The sequence below is a fragment of the Coenobita brevimanus genome, chromosome 57 (genome assembly GCF_032717465.1).
Source record: "Coenobita brevimanus isolate Jiangsu-jjx chromosome 57, ASM3271746v2, whole genome shotgun sequence".
NCBI lineage: Eukaryota > Metazoa > Arthropoda > Malacostraca > Decapoda > Coenobitidae > Coenobita > Coenobita brevimanus.
The window spans coordinates 49,553,695-49,577,711 of NC_137010.1; the positions used below are offsets into that span (position 1 = coordinate 49,553,695).

Sequence of the window (24,017 nt, forward strand, 5' to 3'; positions counted from 1 at the left end):
AGATGGATGCAGTAAGGAAGAGATGGGCAGAGTATTTTGAAAGATTGTTAAATGTAGAGGAGGAAAGGGTGGCTGAGATTGTGGCGGATGGAAGGGTGCAAGGTATAAATGTGTTGGGAGAGTTGAATGATTCCTTGATCACGAAGGAGGAAGTGGAGAAGGCAGTAAAGGAGATGAAAACAGGGAAAGCTGCAGGTATGGATGGGTGTGCTGTGGAATGCCTGAAGGGTGGTGGAGTGACTATTGTTGACTGGTTTGTAAGATTGTTGAATGTGTGCTTTGAGAAAGGTATGGTGCCAATTGACTGGGCAAGTGCTTGTGTGGTCCCATTGTATAAAGGCAAGGGTGATAAGTATGAATGTACTAGCTTTAGGGGTATAAGTCTGTTGAGTGTTGTAGGTAAGGTGTATGGTAGAGTGTTAATTATGAGAGTTAGAGAGGGTACAGAGGGAGTGATTAGTGATGAGCAGTGTGGCTTTAGGAGAGGGAGGGGATGCGTTGATCAGGTGTTTGCTGCGAGACAAGTGTGTGAAAAGTATTTAGCGAAAGGCAAGGATGTGTTTTGGGCATTTATGGATTTAGAGAAAGCGTATGATAGAATTGATAGGGAGGCTTTGTGGACTGTTTTAAGATTGTATGGACTTGATGGTAGGTTACTAAAAGGGGTGAAAAGTTTTTATGTAAATAGTAGAGCGTGTGTAAGAGTGGGAAATGCTGTGAGTGATTGGTTTCCCGTGAGAGTGGGGCTGCGACAGGGATGTGTGATGTCGCCTTGGTTGTTTAATATTTACATGGATGGTGTTGTAAGGGAGGTGAATGCAAGAGTTTTAGGTGGTCTGAGTCTGGTAAATGTTGATGGAGGAGAGTGGAATCTGAAGCAGCTGCTGTTTGCAGATGATACTGCACTGGTGACTGATTCAGAGGAGAGATTGAGACAGTTGGTAGAGGAGTTTGGAAGGGTGTGTGAAAGGAGGAAATTGAAAGTAAATGAGAATAAGAGTAAAGTGATGAAGTGTACGAGGTTGATAGATGGTAGGGGGATGAATATAGTTTTGAATGGTGAGTTGCTTGAGGAGGTAGATTGTTTTAAATATCTAGGGTCACATGTTGCTGTGGATGGAAGAATAGATGCAGAAGTGAAGTTTAGAATAAATGAAGTAGGAAAGGTGCTGGGAGGAATGAAAAAAGTGTTTAAATGTCGTTCGCTTAGAATGGATGTAAAGAGAAGGCTGTATGAGGGTGTTGTGGTACCGACTGCATTATATGGGGCTGAAACATGGAATATGGGTGTAGCAGAGAGGAAAAGTTTGAATGTAATGGAGATGAGATGTCTGAGGAGTATGTGTGGAGTGACGCGTATGGATCGGGTGCGAAATGATGAAGTGCGAAGGAGAACTGGAGTTGTTCGGGAGATGGCTGGCAGAGTTGAGCAGAGGGTGTTGCAATGGTTTGGGCATATGGAGAGAATGGATAATGAGCGATTGGTGAAAAAGATAACTAGATCTGATGTGAGAGGTGTAAGGCTGAGAGGAAGACCACGAATAGGATGGATGGACAGTGTGAAGAGAGCGCTGGATGCGAGAGGGATGTCTGTTGAGCAAGGAAGAGTGGCTGTGCGTGACAGAAATAAATGGAGAGAAATTGTGAATGAATAAGTGATGACGCAGCCCTGAGGGGATATTCTCCCGCATTTGGTCTGATCAGCTAGTCAGGTCAGGTGCGGGTAAGGGGATGGGTCTGTTATGATGTGGCAGGGATAAACCAGTTTTGCTGTCGGGCCCTGCTGCGGATGTCACTGATTGCATTGCCCAGTTGACCCTTGTGCGGTGTGGTGCGGTGAGGATCTGTCCGTTCTCCCCTTTGGGGTTAAGATGCGAATGAATGTGTTTGAATGGATGAGTAAATGGAGAGTGAGTCATCCTGTCTCGGCTACCTCCCTTTCCTTGGGGGAAGCAGCCTAGGTATATAGATAGATAGATAGACATATTCTTTGCCTTTTACAAGCACAACAGGAAAGTTTTCTGTGTACACGTGATGCATTCATGGGTGGAAAGAACTTCCTTCCTTTCCTGCTAATCAGCTCGTGCGAGGTAAGAATCGCAGGTCATCTCACAATTTAACCCTCACTGTCCAGCCTGTACACTCAAGGGATGACGTTTGCCTCATTTAGGTCTGAAAACAGACACTGTCGCCTCCCTTTTCCAATGAATCTCTCCAACCAGACTACAAAAATAAGTCGATAATACCTATCTGTCTGTCTATTGCCAGACGCCTTAATCCCGTAAGGGTTGGCCACAAACAAATTGCCTCCATGTCGCCCTGTCCCCTGCCATTTCATTGCCATACTCCCAGCTCACACCCCCCTCTCTCATATACCACTCCGCTCCATCCCTCCATCTCATCCTTGGCCTCCCCCTCCCTCTTCCCCCCTCCACCTCACTCACATACACTCTTCTCAACAGTCTCTCACTCTCCATCCTCTCCACATGGCCAAACCACCTCAGTGTGTTTCTCCTAATGCTTCCTGTCACATCCACATCCACACCACAACGCTCCTTCACTTCCTGATTTGTCAGTCTGTCTCTCCATGTGACTCCAAATGCTCCTCTCAAATAACTCATTTCCCTTGCTCTCACTCTTGACTTCTCTCCCTTCAGCAAGGTCCAAGCTTCACTTCCATATATTAGAGTTGGTATCACATTACTGTCATGTAGTAGCTTTTTCACTTCCATGTTCACTTTCCTGTTTCTTATCACTGCTTTCAAGGAACCAGCAACCTTTCTTCACTGTTGTACCCTTTCAAGCACTTCATCCACTAAACTTCCATCCTTACTCATCACACTACCCAAGTACTTAAATGCACTCACATTTTCCATTTCCTCCTCATCCAACCTCACTGTACATTCACTGACTTCACTTCTGTCGAAGACCATAACTTTAATCTTCTCTACATTCACCTTTAGATTCCGTTTCTTACACACACTCCCAAACTCATCCACCAAGCCTTGCAGCTCCCCTTCGTCTTCACTTAACAACACAGTATCATCTGCAAACAACAGTACACAGAGTTTCCAAACACTGCCCTCTCTCACAAGGGCTGCTCCAACATCCATGCCTTACCTTGTATCTCTTTTATAACCCCATCCATATACAGCTTGAACAACCATGGAGACATGACACATCCCTGTTTCAATCCAACCTTCTAATAGAAAAATTCACTCAGTTCACTATCCACACACACTGCAGCCCTGGCACCGTCATACATACTCTTCACAGCATTCAGCAACTTTCCATATATTCTTAATACTTTCCACAGTCCTTGTCTTTCCACCTCGTCATTTGCTTTCTCCAAATCCATGAAAGCTGCATACTTCTTTCCCTTCTCTAGAAACTTTTCCACTAAAGATCTAAGAATGAATATCTGATCTACACAACATCTTCCCTTCCTAAAACCTCCCTGTTCTTCTCCAACTAATTCCTCAGTTATTTCGCTGACTTTGTCAATAAGTATCCTACCAAATACTTTTCTTATTACACTAAGAAGACAAATGCCTCTGTGATTACCACGCACTTCTTTTTTCCCTTTTCCTTTGTACGGGCAAATAATTATACCTGACTTCCAAGCCTCTGGGACCCTGCCTTTCTCCCAGGCCAATCTGCTTATCTTCCACATCCATTCTTCTACTGTCTCTCCCCATGCTTCAGCATTTCACCACACACTCCATCAATTCCTGGGGCTTTCCCCAATTTAACTTCCTTCTTTGCTTCCACAACATCTATCCTACTGATTTCTTCCTCACTTCTCACATCCCTCCTTCTCCCAACCATTCCCCAGCCACTTATACTTGCATTACTTTCATTCTTTATGTTCAACAATTCCTTAACCCCTTAACCGTGGGGCGTCACTTTCGTGATGCTTGGGAGCAAGGGATCATACCGCGGGGTGTCACTTTTGCGATTCTGTGTTATTTTGAATTCCCCCGGGCTTTCAAGTGGTAGCTTGTATCATCTATCAGTACTGCCTATGTCCAACACTAGTCAGGACTCCTAATCTCATCTGTACTCCGATCGATTGTTGACAATTTAGCCATTTCTCCCCGTTCTTGACTCCCCTCCCTACCTTCCCCTTATTACCCTCTCCTGTTGCCTGCCCGGCCGTGCTACGCTAAGTAAATCTTCCCTGGAATTTTCCACTAATTTCATCCATTGAAATAAGCTCTATCCCCTATTCTTATACAAAATAATATATACCAAAAAGAAATAAGTTAAGTGAGAGTGCCATACACCTGGAATTGGCTAATTATCACCTGACAGCACCTCACGTGCACTCGTTCGCTAAATTTCGCTGTTTATTTCCCCTTGAAATATGCCATATAATCTATTCTCATACCAAAAATATATATAAGGAGGGAAAGGAGAAGCCTAAGTGATATTTACATTCACCAGGAACTACCTAATTTATAATGTATTGTCTAGATTTCCTGCCAATCATTTCACTGCTATATATTAGCAGCTGTCAAGAGGCTGACGTTGGCAGTAATGCATTTCCCTAGGTATGCCACCCCGGCCCACCCCTATCAGTTCACTGTCATCTTCCAAAGTGAAGGTACGTCTGTTTGGTCCTGCTAACTTCAGCCACTTTTTAGCCCCATGCAAAGGGCCCTGTGACCTTTACCCCCAACTAAACCTCGTGTGGAAAGAGGTAAAGGGCTGACAATTGAAAGAGAGTGACTACGATCTTTCTGTTGAGTAAAACAGTGCAAGTGAAATTGTAAATAATGTGTAAACAGCAAGTAAAGCAGTGAATGTAAATATAAGTGGACAGTGGAAAATAGTTTTATAAGTTACTGCAAATGACAGTGCATAACACAGTGTAAATAAAATAGAAATGTAAATAATGTAAATAAAATAGAGAACGTAAATAGAAATGTAAATGAGTAGTATTATAAGAATACGAGTATATATACTAGGAGTAATGAAAGTGAAAGTTTCACTCTAGCATGTATGAATACTGCGAGTTATGAGAGTGAAAATGAAAGTGACATTCACTCTCAGTGCTAGTATACAGGACGAGAAAGTGAATGCTACATATTTTACTGAAAGAAATTGAATGCCTGCAGTGACAATAAACTACTATTACTGAAGGAAACGTATGGATAAAGACTGTAGATATATATAAGTGTTATATATTAATAGAAATATAAACTGTGAGTGTTTTTATGAATAATAAATGACAACACCAGCGGCGAACTAGCGCAAGTGGGAGGGTCATACACCCTCATAATTTTCATTGCTTTCACATTTTTGGAATATGGATTCGAAACTATTTGAGAATAATAGAATAGTGTTTCTAGTGATATTATCAGGCTGTGGTAATCATATTACGGGTTGTCGGGAAGTGTAAAGTGGAGACTTTGTTACCCAACTTCAGAGGTCTCCACAAGTCCTACGGTACTCGACAAAGGCTCAACAAACACCCCAGGAAAAAGCTGAAGGTATGTGCCATAAGCATATGTGATTTTAATATTCTAGGACTATTAACTGATTTTTGGCAAATATTTTTAGAGTCTGTCGGAGCACGAATATGCCCGCGGGTGCCGCAAGAAAAAGCAAATCCAGCCCGCAGTTAAAGGATTAAAGTGTTCTCTCCATCTCATCACTTTTTCTCCCTTCTGAACTAGTAATCTACCTTTTTCAAGTTTCACTTCCCAGCTAACTTCTTTGGCACCCTGCCTAACTCTCTTTACCCCTTTCCAGAATATTTTCTTTACATTCCCTCCACTTTACACTGGAGTGTTTTCCAAATTCCTCATCCACTCTCTTCTTATTCTCTCTTAATAATCTTTTCTTCTCCCTCTTCCTCTCTACGTTTAACTCTTTCTTCCATCTGTCAACTTCTTCTTGTGAGTTTTCAAAGTTTTTTGCGATTTATTCGACTGCTGTTTGTCATATTGAAATTCCGCAGTAACCCACGAGAAAGCTCATGAAATTCTGCATCTAGACTTATGTTTAGCTCTTGGAAAGTGCTGACAAAATTTTGAACTAGGATGGTGGGAAGGTACATGAAAGTATGTTTTACTCATGAGCACTCTAGTCTTGCTTGAATTTCTGTGCTCGTACTTGTCAGTTTTATGTGTTTTTATTAGCTTATCTTTAGTATAAACACCAGCAAAGATAACATGGGTTCTTCTAAAATCTGCTAAATACAGTATATACAGAACTGCATATAGTACAGTAATACCCTGATATGTGATACCTGTAGATTCAAAACCCCAGCTTAATGATGGGAGTAGATATATACTGCACTCGCCTAACTCACGGTACTTTCCTTCTGAACTCATGCCGTGAGTTGGAAGAGCATGTAAAAAAAAACACCTGTTGGGGAAAAATATACAGTGGATTCTCAAATTTTAATGGGGATATGTACCAAAAAACCGCATCGAAATTGAAAACATCAAAATTTAAACTGAACTTCTTATGGGAAAAATTAGTTTGGGTCCAGGGCCTCCGAACAATTCTGCATTGTATTGCCATACTGTCAGCAAGTGTATACTTGGTGTATTTCTACCCTTTCCTGTATTGCCATTTCTCCTTTGGCTGCTAAGATTTAGAGGTACCAGGCTGCTCTCATCCATTACCACTGCTACCCGAAGAACCACTCTTGCTTGCCATCTTGAAACAGGTAAGTTGCGACGAATATACAAAGAAAATACGTGCAACTACATTGCAGTGAAATGCATGTCCACATATGGAAGGTACAGGCTGAAAGTGCAGCACTTGGCTGTAGAGGGCTGGCTGCTGGCAGGACAGTCGCAAGATGGCTGCCAACAATAGAGCATTGCCTTGCACATGGCTTGTTGTTGTTGGTGCTTACTCCCATCCAGGAGCTCTTGTCCTTAAACAACATGACTATTTTTTTTTTCAGTCTCTATTGTTCATTTCTGTGTTGCTCCTTATATTCATAATTACCGTACTTCTCTTTTGTTTCAGTATTCTGCCTACTGTACAGTATTTGCTACCACCTGTAATTCATTTTGTTTTAGTATTTCTACTATTGATTCTCTTCCTCTAATTTCTCTTGTTATATCTTCGAGTTATTAAAGTATTGATTAATTTATGATAAGTATATTTATAAAATGATGGGGAATCGTTCAGGGTGCAAATCGTCTATCTATCTATCTACAGTATAGCCCGACGCCCTAATCCCGCAAAGGGTGGCCGCAGACAAAACGCCTCCAAGTCACTCTGTCACCCACCATTTGACTCCCCTCCCCCCAAATCACCCCCCCCTCCCTCATATACCTCTCAACTCCATCCCTCCACCTCATCCTTGGTCTACCCCTCCCTCTCCCTCCCTCCACCTCACCTACATACACCCTCTTAGTCAGTCTTTCATTCTCCATTCTCTCCACATGTCCAAACCACCTCAGTGTATTTCTCCTAATCTTTTCAACCACATCCACATCTACCCCACAGCGTTCCTTCACTTCTTCATTCGTCAACCTGTCCCTCCACATCACTCCACATGCTCCTCTCAAGTAACTCATTTCCACTGCTCTCACTCTTGACTTGTTCCCCTCTTGCAAGGTCCACGCCTCGCTTCCATACGTCAGGGTAGGGATCACAATACTATCATGCAGTGACTTCTTAACTTCCATACTCACCTCCCTATTTCTCATCACTGCTTTCAGTGTACCAACAACCTTTCTTCCCTGCTGTACCCTTTCACGTACTTCATCCCCCAAAGTTCCATCCTTACTCATCACACTACCCAAGTACTTGAATGCACTCACATTCTCCATATCCTCACCATCCATCCTCACTGCACACTCTGTGACTTCATTCCTCTCAAACACCATAACTTTACTTTTGTTTACATTAACTGACAGGAAATCGTCCATGTTTTGACGGGGAATTACATACGACATTAGGTTAGGTTCATACTTTTTCTTATAATTTTCCTTCACTTCTAGCATTTTGGTTTGCATCAAAAATATTATCTTTGCTTGTTTTGGTTGGAGCCTGGCCCTGAGAGCATCGAAATACATGACTTTGCATTGAAAAGTAAGGTAGGCAGACCACTCCAAAATGCATCGAAATTTGATTCATCGAATTCTAAACAGTCGAAATTTGAGATTCCACTGTATTTGATTCTGCCATGGCATCATGTAGCCTAGTATAACATTACTGGAATCCCTTTTAACCCCTTAACCGCTGGTGTCATTCCAGAATAACATTGAAAAAACTGGACCAAACCACAGGTGTCATTCTGGAATGTTTGTGAATATTTTGAATCCCGCGCGTTTTTTCCACGTGCCAATTATTTCAAGGGAGAGTAGCTATTAAGTTCTTTCACTCCAGCCAACCCCCACCTCCCTCCTCCCCCTCCCCGGGCCCCCCCCATCCCTGCCCAAACACACATCTGTCTCTGTCCAGCTTTGTGAGTGACAATGTTGCTGACGTGGCAGTGAAGTGCGAGCAATTACAGTGCCTTTTATCTGCCTTAGTGAACACAGAGTGGGTGTTTATCATATGTGCAGTGTTCATATATGTTTGTAGTATTATTATCAGAGTGTGGTTGGTATTTGGTAATGGTGTGTGGGTCAAAAAATAGTGATTTTAGATCACTCACTTCTAATAGCACTGCCCGCCCAGTGAAAGTCCATGAAGTCATGAAACCTACATCATTGCAAAGCTGAAGGTTAGTACTTTCTAATGGTACCTTATTTTTCACTCTAGCGTTATTCTGTGCAGAGTTATAAAGGTTTAAATTTGTTTACATTTTGGCTTCAACCCCGTGGGGGGGGGGGAGTCGTGTCAAAATAGTGCCCGCAGTTAAAGGGTTGACACCAATTAACACAATAATATCCTGTTTCAGAAGTATGTACTGCATTTCTTATTATGATAATAAACAATATTAAAAGACATTTTATATCCTTGTATGATAATAAACGATACTGAAAAGCATTTACCTAAATCCTACTGATGACAATGCTTACGTCGACAAGAGACGGGTAGCGGTTTTGGCACAGTAGCCTACGGTGCCTCATGCTGCTGCTGTATTAATGCATCTTCTTCAGCAACGTCACTGAGGAAGCCCTCAAAAACAACTGCAGAGATAACAGAAGCTGTGTCGTCGTTGTCATCATCTGCATGGGAAGGGCCAGTCTGTGGCTCAGGCTGTTGTTGGCGGGCTAAGTAGCGTGTGATCAACTGCTGGTGACACTGATATAAATGGCTGTCATGCATTTTCTTATAACAGCCAACAGCTTTATCAAGATTTAAAATAAATTTCATTACACCTTGTTTCATTTTCATCATGTGCTTTGATCTTTCCTTTGGCCCTATCCACAATTGCAATCACTTCACTTAACACTTTTCATGGATAGATCAAGAGTTTCAACCATATTTTACACATTTGCCTGCCTTTCATTTTTTAGCCTAGCCACATTCTCATCATCTTGGATGATATCATTGATCACTGCCTCCGTGGCCTCTTGTTGCTGATCATTAACAACTTCCATTACGTCTTGTGGTGTAACTTCATCAAAACCGGGCACCTGACGAGTAATTTCCACTACCTGGGCCATTTCTTGGTTGAGTGGTCGTGTAGGTCCGGGCAGGCAAGGCAGGTCCAGCAGAATAAGGCACCAAGCATGCATTATTGTCGCCACACTAATTTGACGTCAGGCCTTCAGTAATGCATCAATAGAATGCTTAATGTTATATTGATGCCCAAATTCAGCAGCATGCAGCACTGCTTGAGGAGCTGTGTGATTGTGAGTAAATTCTGGCGTTTCATCATCACTGGCTGCCTTGCCGCCGTCATCTACCTGTATGTCACCCACAGCAGGCTCCTCGATCTCCTGCAGCACCTCATTTTCAGGCGTGTCACCTGTAAAGGAAGCCCTGGTACATTATTTTCTGGTACATAACCTTAGTGTTAGTGATAATTTCTTGATCAACGGGCTGGAGCAGTGAAGTTGTATTTGGTGGGAAAAACAGAACTTTCGCTCGTGGGTGGCGAGATGCAGGGTGCTGTAGGTGGCAGGGAGCGTTGTTGAGCAGCAGAAGAACCTTGAAGGGGATGACCTTGCTCCTGCAAAAGGCACATGCATCCTTGACAGACTGGTCAAACCAGTCAATCACAATGTCGCTTGTTGCCTATGCTTTGGCCTGCTGATGTCAGTATACGCCACTTTCACTCATGCCCTGGAGGTTCCTAAAAGCATATGGCTTCTTAGCTATATGAACTTCATAAGGCTTCATCTTTCAGCATTAGTGCAGAGGATGATTGTATACCTAGACTTGTCTGGCTTCCAACTCAGGGCCTTCTTCTGCTGCTTGGCGATGTATGTAGAGCACGGCAGGAGTTTCCATCATAGGCCAGTCTCATCCATGGTAAAGATTGTTAATGGAGTGTAGCTGCCATCTTCCATCACTGCCTTGAGTTCTGTGGGGAATTCCACGCCTGCTGCTGTGTCTGCCGATGCCCTCTCCCCAGTTGCGTGGATATTCCTGATGCCTTTCCTTTTCAAAAAACTGCAAAACCAACCTGGACTAGCTTGAAACTGTTTGTCTGCAACACCAAGGCATTCGCAGTCCACAGTGTGGAAGGTCTTGGCTTTCACACGAAGTAATGGTCCATCCACTGGTAAGTTCAGCCTAGCCTGGCGGTTGATGAACTTATCAAGGCATCTCTCCGTCCAGATAAGGGCTTCATTCGGACAGCTGCGGCACCCATCCACTTTCCCAGATCCATAAGCTTTCACACACTTCATGATCTTGTACTTACTTTTGTAAATAGTGCGTACTGTGGACTCGTTCACATCCAGCTCCTTGGCTATCTTGGACTTCCTCTTGCCGTTGTCTATCCTCTGAATCAGCTCTATTTTCTGGGTGTAGCTCAGTGGTGGCTTTTGCTTCAGTCCTTTCCTGGATGAAGAATTCTTTGCTTGATTGTTTTCAGCCATGGTGAAGCACATAAAAGGCAGGAAAGCACAAAAAGGCGGGAAAGAAGCTTGCAGGTAAGTGTACACTTGTAGAATGAAAATCCCGCTTGGTAGGCCTAGTTGCAGTACTGGCCACTAGGTGTAGGTGGCTTGGGTGGAGAAAGCATTGTTTTGATTGGATGCACAATCACAAGGATTGTGTGCTTAAATATGATTGGCTTCCAGTTGTGAGTTGCGGCTACAATACCGGAGTTAAACATCTCCTCAGAAATAAGCCATTTTCTAGTGGAAAAACGTGTTAAAGCATTTTCCGTGAGTTTGGTGATAATGGTGACTTAGATAAGGACACTGAGAGTTAGATACTTTGCTAGTTAGTAGTGCGTGAGTTATGTAAGTGCATTGTACCACCATACCCCACCTAACAATGGCCAAACCCCGGTTTCATGATTTTTTTTTTTTTTTTTTTTTTTTTTAGACTAAAGTTGTGTGTTTAGGTTGATTTATAAACAGTTTTTAGACTTAATGCCCTATGAAAGAGGAAATTATAGAGGTACAGTAACCCCTCCAATATCCGGATCAATAGAGCCATCGGTAGGTTCGGATATTGGTTTCGTCCAGATATTGGGCCCCAGCTTATGGACTTGTACTTACGGACCCTAACACAGAGAAACACCTATACAACTCCCTCCGGACATGCATAGCACCTATTTAACACCCAAATCACACCAATAAGGCACATAAATGACTGAAATAAATGCAATAGAAACATAAAATGTGGGTTTAGAAGTATGTTCATACATTAATAAACATTCTGGTACTTATGGACTCTAACCGAACCTAACCTAACCGAACCTAACCGAACTCTGAAAAACACATTCCTACTGCACATGCATGAGGTAAGTTTAGTATGGAAAGAAGTACAGTATGACACTTTCTGGTAAGTATAGTATGGGAAAAAATACAATATGAAACATTCTGGTAAATATAGTATGGAAAATAGTACAACATGAAACATTCTGGCTACTTACAGCAAGTCCCTGGCCACCTCGATGAATAACCGCCTCCTCTCGGACTCTGACAGTAAGAACTATTTCCTGAAGCACTTGCACTACACTCTTCCTGAAGTCTTGCACTGAACTTAGTCACTAACACACAGAAGTCCGTTCTTTTCACAGTGTTCACTTTAGTCCAAATAATGTTCCATTAAATTTAAGTGTTGCACATTAACTTTTCCCAAGTTTTTTTAAGTTTCCAAAGCCAAAACAAAGAAGGTTAGTTACGTTAAATTTCTTTTCTACTTAGTCTTTTCTCCCAACTTGAAAACCTTAACACAACACACCGTTTTTTTCACTGCACAACACTCAAAATTCCCGTGTGGTCTAGTGGAGAAGTTCTTGCTGTTTATTCACTGTCAGAGCCCGAGAGTATCACTGGCAGGCGTCCAAAGGGTGCATCGGTGGGTAGTGGTGATGGCGTACCGACTACAGAAGACTCTGAAGACAGCCGCAAACTCACGTCGAGCGGTGACTCCACTGTAGCTGATGTACTGGGCTGTGGCTCGGAGCATGAGGCCCTGTCTTGGGGAGGCAACGGAGTGGAACCAGGGCTTGGCACAGCGGGGATCACGGGCCTGAAAAAACTGTCAATCGTTGACTGATGCAAGGACCGATGATTCTGGCGATTGATGATGCGCTGCCGGAAAGCACGCACTTCCTCCACGAGTCCCAAGGGCCCCATCTCCCTGTCGCAGTCCGGGTGTTCCAGGTAGTCTAGGACGAACTCTAGATGTTCCCGGAGTGCGCTCAGCTTGGGGATGGCTGGAGTAGTGTCCTGCTGGGCGGAGTCTACATCATCATCGCCTTCGTCGTCGGAATCTTCAAGTTCGGGACTGACACCAGCAACCGAAGACGCGATCTCGATATCAGACAACGTCTGATACCCAGGATCGCCCTCGTCGTCGTCCAACCACTCACGAACATCGTCCACATCAACATCGTCGCCGTGCGTACGTAGCCGTGCATGGAAGTCATCCACGTCAAACCCTAGGAAATCGTACTCCACATCTGTTACGAGAAGCAGACGAGACCAACCATTTTCAAGAGTTTTCACAGGGACTTCCTTCCATGCACTAGCCCAGTTGTACAGCGCAGACTTGATGTTGTAGCGGCGAAGGTTTTCCAAAGTCCACTTGCCTCGAGTGTCACGTCCTTCCCTGCGCTCGTCCTCGTCCTCGAGAACCACCATCACCTCGTCCAGGAACTTCCGACGGTACAGGCGCTTTGTTGCCACAATCACTTCTTGGTCCATTGGTTGAATGAGAGCAGTCGTATTAGGTGGCAGAAACATGCACCTAATACGGCCATTCTCAGCAACCAAGTCCTTGTCGCACGGGTGGGCAGGTGCATTGTTGAGGAGAAGGAGAGCCTTTACCTGGTCGCGAGGAATTCCCAGTGTCTTCGTCTGGTAATGTATGACCTCCTTGACGAAGTGATGGTGAAACCAGTCTTTGAAAATCACAGCTGTGAATCATGCTTTCAAAGAATGGTACCATACGACAGGAAGGACATCCATCACCCCACGAAGGCACCGAGGCTGCTTTGCGCGGCCAACAATAACGGGCTTAAGCCGGTGCATGCCGTTAGCATTGGCACAACACAAAGCAGATATCCGTTCCTTAGAAAGCTTGCGGCCAGGTACACGCTTCTCCGTCTCATCGGCGAGTGTTCGTTGGCACCGAGCGATAGAATAGGCTAGTTTCGTCAGCGTTATAGACTTGACCGAGAGTGAGGCCCTCCCTGTCGATCAAGCCTTTTACCTTGTGCCGAAACTCGTCCACTCCATCCTCGTTAGCGTCCAATGCTTCGCCATGTGCTTTACGGTTAGTAAGGCCATGTCGTAACTTGAACGCGAAGAGCCAACCCTCGGATGCCTTGAAGTCAAGGGCGTCGTGAAGCCTTGCAAACTTCTCAGCAGCAGCCTTCAGCTCCGTTCCACGTACCATCACACCAGCTGCACGTTGCTGTCGATACCAAATCAACGTGGAGCGGTCGATCTCTGCATACTTGGGGGTAAACATAACCTTCCTCTCCACGTTGCGTTTGCTTCTCGACGAGAAGTCAGCCGTGTACTGCATGAGCTTGTCTCAGGAACGCTTGATATCGAACAAAGTCGACCGGGCCAGGTTGAACTCGCGGAGAATGCGAGAGGAAGACCAACCCGCATCAACCTTCTCCAATATCTCCCGTTTCTTCTCCAGAGTCAACACCACTCTCTTCCTTTTCTCAGGAGGCGGGGCCATCATCACACACACTAAGAGTATGGCAGAGAGCAGCAGGAGGCCTTGCAGCAAGTATGGCACCACCACAAAAGCGAGCACGTGGGCAGCCATGGCGAACAGCGCAGGTCTTGTCGCGGTGAGAGACAGGCGGGAAGTGGGGAGGATGCAGCGGCGCTCTATCGGACGTCGGAGGAATGACGAACCAAAACAATGCTCTCACGCGGCGCGCGCGGCAAGTTCAAATTACGGACGGCAAAAAATCGATTTTTTTTTTTTCCAATTTTTTTGGATTTTCGGACCATTTTGGGAATGTTTGATCCCAGGACGATAAGGTTCGGTTAGTGGGGATGTTCGGTTATTGGGCGTCCGGATATTAGAGTGATTATAAGCAACGTTGGGTCTGGTTAGTACTTGGATGGGTGACCGCCTGGGAACACCAGATGCTGTTGGCATCCCTACGTGTCAAGTGGGGTTGGTGGAGGATTAGTGCCCCTCCCTGTAAAAACAATTAACTCTAAGCCCTTGACCACCCCGTTTGGGATACATGGCGTCTGGCAATGGATGGATGGATGGATTGTATAAAGCTTTTAGATCAGATAATGAAGAGAGTTTTAGAAGGTATGATTAGAGAAAGAGTGAATATTGATGAGATGCAGTTTGGGTTTATGCCACGTAGGGGGACCACTGATGCTATATTCATTGTTCGACAGCTTCAGGAAAAATAAATTGGTAGGAGAAGAGATCTTTATTTTGTTGTTGTTGATTTGGAAAAGGCCTTTGACAGAGTCCCTAGAGTGGTGGTGAAGTGAGCAATGAGAAAGCTTGGCATGGAGGAGTGGCTGGTTAGGGTGGTTATGTCTATGTATGTGGTTGCTCACACCCATGTGAAAGTGAATGGAGCTTTGAGTGATGAGTTTTCCTTGAATGTTGGTGTGCATCAGGGGTCAGTCTTGAGTCCCATGTTGTTTATCATGGTACTTGAAGCCCTTTCACGTGACTTTAGAAATGGACTCCCGTGGGAGTTGTTGTATGCTGATGATTTGGTGTTGATTGCAGAGAACGAAAGGGAGGCGGAGGAAAGGTTTAGGAAGTGGAGAGATGGTATGGGGCACAAGGGTTTAAGGGTAAATGCAGATAAAACAAAAATGATGATATCTAGGGTTGGTGGCGGTACTGTCAAAGACGAGGGAGAGTAGTCATGTGCAGTTTGCCACAAGGGCGTGGGAAGTAATTCCATCTTGTGTGGTGTGTGTGATAAATGGGTGCATAAGAGATGTAGTGGTATTAGAGGTAGACTGCGAGATAATGCTGATTTTATGTGTACGGCGTGTCGGGGTGAGCAGGTGGAGATTGTCAGATGTGAAAGGATTGAACTTGCTGGTGAATCTCTTGAGTGTGTGGAAGAGTTTTGTTATTTGGGAGACATGTGTGCTGGAGGTGGGGCTGGAGCTAGCTCTGTAGCTAGGGTGAGAAGTGGTTGGAAGAAGTTCAGGGAGCTCTTGTCTCTCCTGACATTGAGAGAACTCTCCCTACGTGCTAAGGGGTCTTTGTATGCAGCATGTGTTAGGAGTGTAATGCTGTATGGTATTGAGACCTGGGCAGTGAAGGAGGAAGATATTCGCCGGCTCAGACATACAGAAATGACAATGATTAGGTGGATATGCAGTGCGTCACTGTGTCCAAGGCCTGGAGGGGCTGGGTTTACAATGGAAGAGTTGAGAGGTAGGATGGGACTGGAGTGTATTGGTGTTGTGATGAGGAGAGGTAGATTGTGATGGTTTGGACATGTGGAGAGGATGGGGGATGATAATTGGGTGAGGAAGGTGAGAAGTGGTAATATTGGGGGTGGGGTTATGAGGGGTAGACCGAGAAAGACATGGGATGAGGTCGTTAAGTGTGACCTCAGGGTTAAGGGACTGAACAGGGAGGCTGCACTGTATCGTGGAGAGCCACCATTAGGTGACCAAGGCTGACACATGCAAGCATGTTGGAGCCTTTAAAAACGAAAACGAATGTGTTTTAGCCATAGGTGGGGTGAACGTTGTCATTTTGGGTACAGTTTACTAAGTTTGATTTTTTCCAGACTTTTTTTTGACGATTTTTGTCTTAGTTGTTATTTACAGGTGTTAGGCTTAGGTTAGCTTCTTTTACAGCTGTTAGGCCATTTAGATTGTCTTTAAACTTGTTTTTGGGCTCACTTGGGTGGGTTTTGGACTTGGTTGGGGGGGGGAAACCCAAGGCTGAAAAATGCATCCCATTACTTTACATGTTAAAACTTCCCCGATATGCAATACCCCGCCTAACGATGGGTTTTTACCTAACTAGTTGCATCATTAAACCGGGATATACCTGTATTTCACAATAATTCAACATCTCTGTACCCTCATAAAATACCTGTGATTGCCAAGCAGTGAGATGATCATTTGTATAAGAGTTCCTTCTAAATGGAGCCAAGCTATCCTGTCTATTGTGGCCTCTAGGATGCATGGGGATATTTCGAAGTAATTTTGAAGCTTATATGTGCATCCTATACGCTGCGAAATACGGCATAGAGGCATAAAGCTTTTGTACCAGATTATGAAGATAATTGAGAGAGTCCTGGAAGGTATTACGGAGAGAGTGAATATTGATGGGAGGTGGTTTGGGTTTAGGGTTTATGCCAGGCAAAGGGACCACTGATGTAATATTACTTGTGTAACAGCTGCTGGAAAAATATATTGGAAGGGAGAGAGAGAGGTACTGTACTTTGTTTTTATTTAGTTGGAGAAGACCTCTGACAGAGTTCCTAGTGAGGCGGTGAAGTGAGCAGTGAGAAACCTTAGGATTGAAGAGTGGTTGTTATGAGTTATGGCAATGAATGGATGTATGGGTGATGAATTTTCTGTGATCTTTGGTGTGCATCTAGGGTCAGTTTTGTGGTTGTTATGAGTTATGGCAATGAATGGATGTTTGGGTGATGAATTTTCCGTGATCTTTAGTGTGCATCGAGAGTCAGTTTTGAGCCCCTTATTGTTTATGATGGTGCATGAAGCTCACTCACATGACCTCAGAATTAGACTCCCATGGGAGGTACTGTACACTGATGACTTGGCGTTTGTTTTGGGGAAAGATTTAGGAAGAGAGAGAGAATGAGGTGCAAGGGTTTGAGAGTATATGGGGGAAAAAACAAGTGATGATAAGTAGGTCAGGTGGGGTGGTACAGTCAGTCCTCCCCTAACTCGGATATTTGCTTCTGCACTGACATCACGTTAGGCAAATATCGCGCTATGGGGACTCTTGAAAACTCCTATTTCCTTCTGCACCCCTACCCAAACTCCACTTTTCCCCTCTTGTTGTGCAATTTTTATTTTGGTCCTCCCCAATTTAAACCTCCTAAAAGCATTAATATTGTTATAAAAATACATTAGGCCAATAGGACTTGTTTATTTATTGTACCTTATTTGAGGAGAAGAGCAGACACATGTTGTCGGAGATGAGGTAGAGGGGGAGAACACACTAAAATCCTTCAAAGTCTATTTCATAAGCAACACTCCAACATCACTTTCTAGGTGCTCCATTGCTTCTTCATCCTGCTCTCTCCGGATTTCTTCTTGCTGTAGACCAGCGGCAGCTTGTCTGACGAAGTAACGAGTGACTAGTGACTGTTTATGGCGGTTTACTCAGTTGGTGTGCATATGATTGTAGACACTGACTGCATCAACAATCTGCTTAATCACGTCATTACTTCTTGCAAGGGAAGGGTCGCTGCCAAAGATGAACTTCTTGAGAGACTCAGCTCAACTCAGGATTTGACTTAACACTTGAGGAGGATGGTGTGGTTAGGAGTAGGCCGAGTGGGGAATGTGGGAGGCGGGAGGGAGGTAAAGGGGGTCCTGATTGGTTGGGTGGCTGGGAGAGCGAGAAAGGCAAAGCGTGATTGGCGGGCAATGACGTCAAGTATTGTGAGGCTGTGCGATGCACGTTGCATCACAGCCCACCAGGTTCAAATTACCGCATTACGCTAACAGTGCCTGTGTTAGAATGTTTATTTCCTTCCTCAAAATCGTGCTGCATTAGAGCAATATCACACAACAGCAAACTGCATTAGGAGAGGACTGACCGTACTGTGAAAGCAGAAGACGCATAGCCATGTGTATTTCGCCACATTGGTGTGGGAAGTACCTTAACTCATCATGTGTTGTGTTTGTGATAAATGAATTTTTTTAGAGTTGGACTGCACAATAATGCTGGTTTTGTGTTTGTGGTGTGTAGTGGAGAGCATGCAGAGGCAGAGAAGTGGGAAAGGATTAGTTTTGTGGGAGGGTCACTCGAGTGTGTGGGGGAGTTTCGTTACCTGTGAGACATTCTGTATGTGCTTGAGGTGGGGCTGGAGCTAGCTTAGTGGCAGGGGTGAGGAGTGGTTGGAAGAAGGAGTTCTTACCCCTTCTGACATCGAGAGGGCCCTCCATCCATGCTAAGGGGTCCTTATATGCAGCACGTTAGGAGTATAGTGCTATATGAAAGTAAGACTTAGACAGTAAAGGAGGAAGATATTCCGGGGTTCAAATATACATAGATAAGAATGATTAGGTGGATGTGCAGTGTGTCCTTGATTGATAGACTTCAGGGGTTTAGGATTGTAAATGAAGTGAAATGATCAGGTGGAAGTACCAATCTGTACATGGATGGGGTATTAAAAGAGGTACAGGGTAGGGCAGTGGATGTTGGAGTGGCCCTAGTGAGAAAGGGTAGTGTTTGGAAACTCCTTGTACTGTTGTTTGCAGATGATACTGTGTTGTTAAGTGAAGACGAAGGGGAGCTGCAAGGCTTGGTGGATGAGTTTGGGAGAGTCTGTTATAAACGGAATCTAAAGGTGAATGTAGGGAAGAGTAAAGTGATGGTCTTTGAGAGAGGTGAAGTCAGCAAATGTACGGTGAGGTTGGATGGTGAGGAAATGGAAAATGTGAGTACGTTTAAGTACTTGGGGAGTATGATGAGTAAAGATGGAAGTTTGGAGGGTGAAGTGCTTGAAAGGGTACAACAAGGAAGAAAGGTTGCAGGTTTTTTGAAAGCAGTGATAAGAAACAGGGAAGTGAGCATGGAAGTGAAAAAGTTACTACATGACAGGATTGTGATACCAACTCTAACATATAGAAGTGAAGCTTGGACGTTGTATGGAAGTGAAAAAGTTACTACATGACAGTATTGTGATACCAACTCTAACATATAGAAGTGAAGCTTGGACGTTGTATGGAAGTGAAAAAGTTACTACATGACAGTATTATGATACCAACTCTAACATATAGAAGTGAAGCTTGGACGTTGTTGGAAGGACATAAGTCAAGAGTGAGAGCAGTGGAAATGAGTTAAAAGGAGCCTGTGGAGTCACATGGAGAGAGAGGCTGACAAATGAGGATATAAAGGAGCTTTGTGATGTGGATGTGGATGTGATACGAAGCATTAAGAGGAACACACTGAGGTGGTTTGGCCATGTGGAGAGGATGGAGGGTGAGAAACTGGCGAGGAGAGTGTATGTGAGTGAGGTGGAGGGGGGGGAGGCCGAGGATGAGATGAAGGGATGGAGTGAAGAGGTATATGAGAGAGGGGGGTGTGAGTTGGGAGCAGGGCAGTGAAATGGCGGGGGACAGGGCGACATGGAGGCAATTTGTTTGTGGCCATCCCTTACGGGATGAAGGCGTCTGGCAATAGATAGATAGATGATTAGGTGGAAGTGCAGAGTGTACTTGAATGATTGGCCTGAGGGGTTTAGGATTGTAAATAAGATGAAAGGAAGGTTGGGACTGAAGGTATTAGTCAGAGCTGGGCACTTTCACAAACCGCAAATTCCACAATTGCGGAAGTGAGATTTTGTTTGTGGATTTGCATTAGTGACAAATTTTACGCAAATTTGCAGTTTTACGTTTACGGAGGTACTTCCACAAACACAAACCTTCCTGCAAACTAGCCTGACCTCTGAGCACTTTGACTGGTTTGTTTTTATGAAGGGCAACATGGACCTTCCCAAGATGGAGTTGTCTCAGTTTTTGGAGGAGTCTGACTGACTGAGGAGTGAGGGCTGAGGAGATTAGAGCCGAGGGATGGAGGTGGACTTGCGTCTCGACTTGTCAAGTATGAGCTATGAAGTGTAATAACTTGATTCATTTATCTACAATAATGAATGATTTACCTTTGCTTTGTAGTAAAAACTGTCTAATGTGCTGTACTAATTCGGTAATCCATCCACTGTCCGATGCAATAGAGCCAAAGTCATGTCCATAAAGTTGGCCCTAGCCTCCTGGACATGTACTTATGGACCTTAACCTACCCTGACTCAAAAAAACACCTATACAAGACTGAAATAAATGCAAAAGAACCAGAAAATGAGGTTTTAGAGGTGAGTATCTACAATATTAAACATTCTGGGTACTTAAAACAAGTCCATGGCTCCTGGACTGGTTACTTATGGACCTAACCTAGCCTAACTCAGAAAAACACCTGCCTGCTGGACATGCATATCACCTAAGACCCTATTCACACCAATAAGGGACATAAAAGAGTGAAATGAGGTTTTAGAGGTAAGTATGGAAAATACAGTACAATATGAAACATTCTGGGTACTTACAACAAGTCCTTGGCCATCTCGATGAATAACCCGCCTCCTCTCAGACTCTGACAGTAAAAAAAGAGTACCTGAAGCACCTGCAGTACACTGTACTTGAACTCTTGCACTGAACTTAGTCATTTACACTCATAAATCCATTTTCTGAACACTACACACTCTAGTCTAATTTGTGCCCCATTGAACATCAGTAAAATCAGTGTTGCACTCTGCACTTGTCTTTGCACTCAGAATTCTAATTTCTTAACACTGCACACTGTTTTTTTTCACTGCACAACACTGTAAATTCCCGTGTGGTCTAGTGGTGAGTTCTTGCTGTTTATTCACTGTCAGAGTCTGAGTAGTTGCTGATGCAGGTGGCCTAGGGGTGCGTCGCTGGGCCATGGTGATGGACTACCCACAGCAGACGACTCTGAAGAGAGGTGCAAACTCGCATCCAGTGGCGACTCCACTGTGCCTGATGTGTTGGGCTGTGGCTCGGAGGATGAGGGCCTGTCTTGGGTAGGCAATGGTGTGGAGCCAGGGCCGGGCACAGCGGGGGTCATTGTTCTGAAAAAGCTGTCAGTGGTTGATTGACGCAAGGAACGACGATTTTGGCAATTAATGATGCACTGCTTGAGAGCGTGCACTTCCTCCACAAGTCACAAGGGCCCCATCTCCCTGTCACAGTCTGGGTGTTCCAGGTAGTCGGGAACGAACTCTACGTGTTCCCGGAGTGCGCTCAGCTTGGGGATGGCTGAAGTAGTGTCACGCTGAGAGGAGTCTGCATCATCGTCACCATCCTCGTCGGAATCTTCAAGTTGGGTACTGACACCTTCAACTGAAGATGCGATCTCGATATCAGACAATGTCTGATACCCAGGATCGCCCTCGTTGTCGTCCACATCAACATCATCGCCATGCGCATGTAGACGTGCATGGAAGTCATCCACGTCAAAACCTAGGAAATCGTGCTCTACATCCATTCCGAGAAGCAGACGAGACCAACCATTTTCTAGTGTCTTGACAGGGACTTCCTTCCATGCACTGGCCCAGTTGTTGATTGCAGACTTGATGTTGTAGCAGTGAATGTATTCCAAAGCCCGCTGGCCTCGCGTGTCCCATCCCTCCCTGCGCTCGTCCTTGTCCTCGAGAACAACCATCACATCGTCCAGGAACTTCCGTCGGTATAGCCTCTTTGTTGCCATGATCACTCCTTGGTCCATTGGTTGGATGAAGCAGTCGTATTAAGTGGCAGAAACATGCATCTAATGCGGCCATTCTCAGCCACCTAGTCCTTGTTGAACGGATGGGCAGGTGCATTATCCAAGAGAAGGAGGGCCTTTACCTGGTCACGCAGGATTCCCAGTGTCTTCGTCTGGTAATTGATGACCTCCTTGATGAAATGGCAGTGGAACCAGTCTTTGAAGATCTGGGCAGTGAACCATGCCTTCACTGAATGGTACCAAACGACAGGAAGGACATCCATCACCCAACGAAGACACCGAGGCTGCTTTGCACGGCCAACAATAACGGGCTTGAGCCAGTGCATGCTGTTAGCATTGGCACAACACAAATCAGATACCCGTTGCTTGCAGAGCTTGCAGTCAGGTACACGCTTCTTTGTCTCCTTGGCTAGAGTGTTCGTAGGCAAGGAGGGATAGAATAAACCAGTTTTGTCAGCGTTGTAGACTTGATTGAGAGTGAGGCCCTCCCTGTCGATCAAGCCCTTCACCTTGTGCCGAAACTCCTCTACTCCATCCTCGCTGGCGTCCAAAGTTTCACCATGAGACTTACAGTTGGTAAGGCCATGTCGTAACTTGAACACGAAGAGCTAACCCTCGGATGCCTTGAACTTTAGGTTGTCGTGAAGCTGCGAACTTCTCAGCAGCAGCCTTCAGCTCTGTGCCACGCACCAGCACAGCAGCAGCATGTTGCTGTCGATACCAAATCAACGTGGAGCGGTCGACTTCAGCATACCGAGGAGTAAACATCATCTTCCTCTCCATGTTGCGTTTGTTCTTCTACGAGAAGTCAGCCATGTACTGCATGAGTTTGTCATGAGATCTCTTGATATCAAACAAAGTAGATGGGGCCAGGTTGAATTCACGGAGGATGCGTGAGGTTGACCATCCCGCGTCCACGTTGTCCAATATCCCCTTATTCTTCTTCAGAGTCAAAACCACTCTCTTCCTCTTCCCAGGCGGTGGGGCCATCATCACACAGGCTAACAAGAGGCAGGAGAGCAGCAGGAGAGCCTGCAGCAAGTAGGGCACCACCACAAAAGCGAGCATGTGGGCAGCCATGCTGACGAGCGTTCACACACAAGAGACGGGTGGTAAGTGGGGAGGGTGCAGGGGCACTGTAGCTGACAGTGGCAGAACTATGCACCAAAAGACAGCTGGTTCGCGCCGCGCGCTCCAAGTTCAAATTATGGGGGGGAAAAGTCGGATTTTTTTCGAAGTTTTTGCAATTTTGGGAATTTCAAATTCCGGGACCAAAATGTCCGGTAAGTGGGGTGTCCGGAAAGTGGGTGTCCAGATAGTACAGGGATTATTGTACAATAATATTTAAAATATATACCAGTCTTTTAGTTTTACTATAAATATTTTATATATCCGAGTCAGTACTACAGACAATTTCCAAACTTCATAAAGTCACCTATTTTTAGTCAGAATTGGGTAAATAAAGATGTAATTGTAGTGCATAAATAACGAGATGAGTTTTAACCCCTTGAATACGAGAAATATCATCTTAAGACCTAAACTTAATGAAATCCTTTAATGATATCCAGAATGAAATGAAACCAATGCTGTGGTAGTGAAAGGGATGCAAGTGGTTTGCGTTTTCATTTGCAGAACTGCAAATTTTAAGAAGTTTGTGGATTTACAGTTGGGGAAGATAATGGTTTGAGAGTGCAGATTTGTGTTTGCGGAAGTGAATTTTCATTTGTGGTGCCTAGCTCTGGTATTAGTGTTGTGATGAGAAGGGGTAGATTGAGATGGTTTGGGCATGTGTAGAGGATGGAGGATGACAACTAGATGCGGAGGATGCGAGGTATGAATGTAGAGGGTGGAGTTTCAAGAGGCAGGCTGAAAAAGATTTGAGACAGTGTCATAGAGTGTAACCCAGTACCTCAAGGATAAGGGTCTGAATAGAGGCTGTTTGAGGTCAGGGAGCATGAAGTTGCCCATAGTTGACCAAGTACTAT

At 44.7% G+C, this 24,017-nt stretch overlaps 1 protein-coding gene across 1 annotated transcript in view; it reads left to right on the plus strand.

Annotated features, from left to right (window-relative positions):
* The window catches only part of Msh6 (DNA mismatch repair protein Msh6), a 746,240-nt gene that overhangs the window by 22,613 nt on the left and 699,610 nt on the right, over positions 1-24,017 (plus strand). The gene's annotated exons all lie outside the window — the stretch shown is intronic.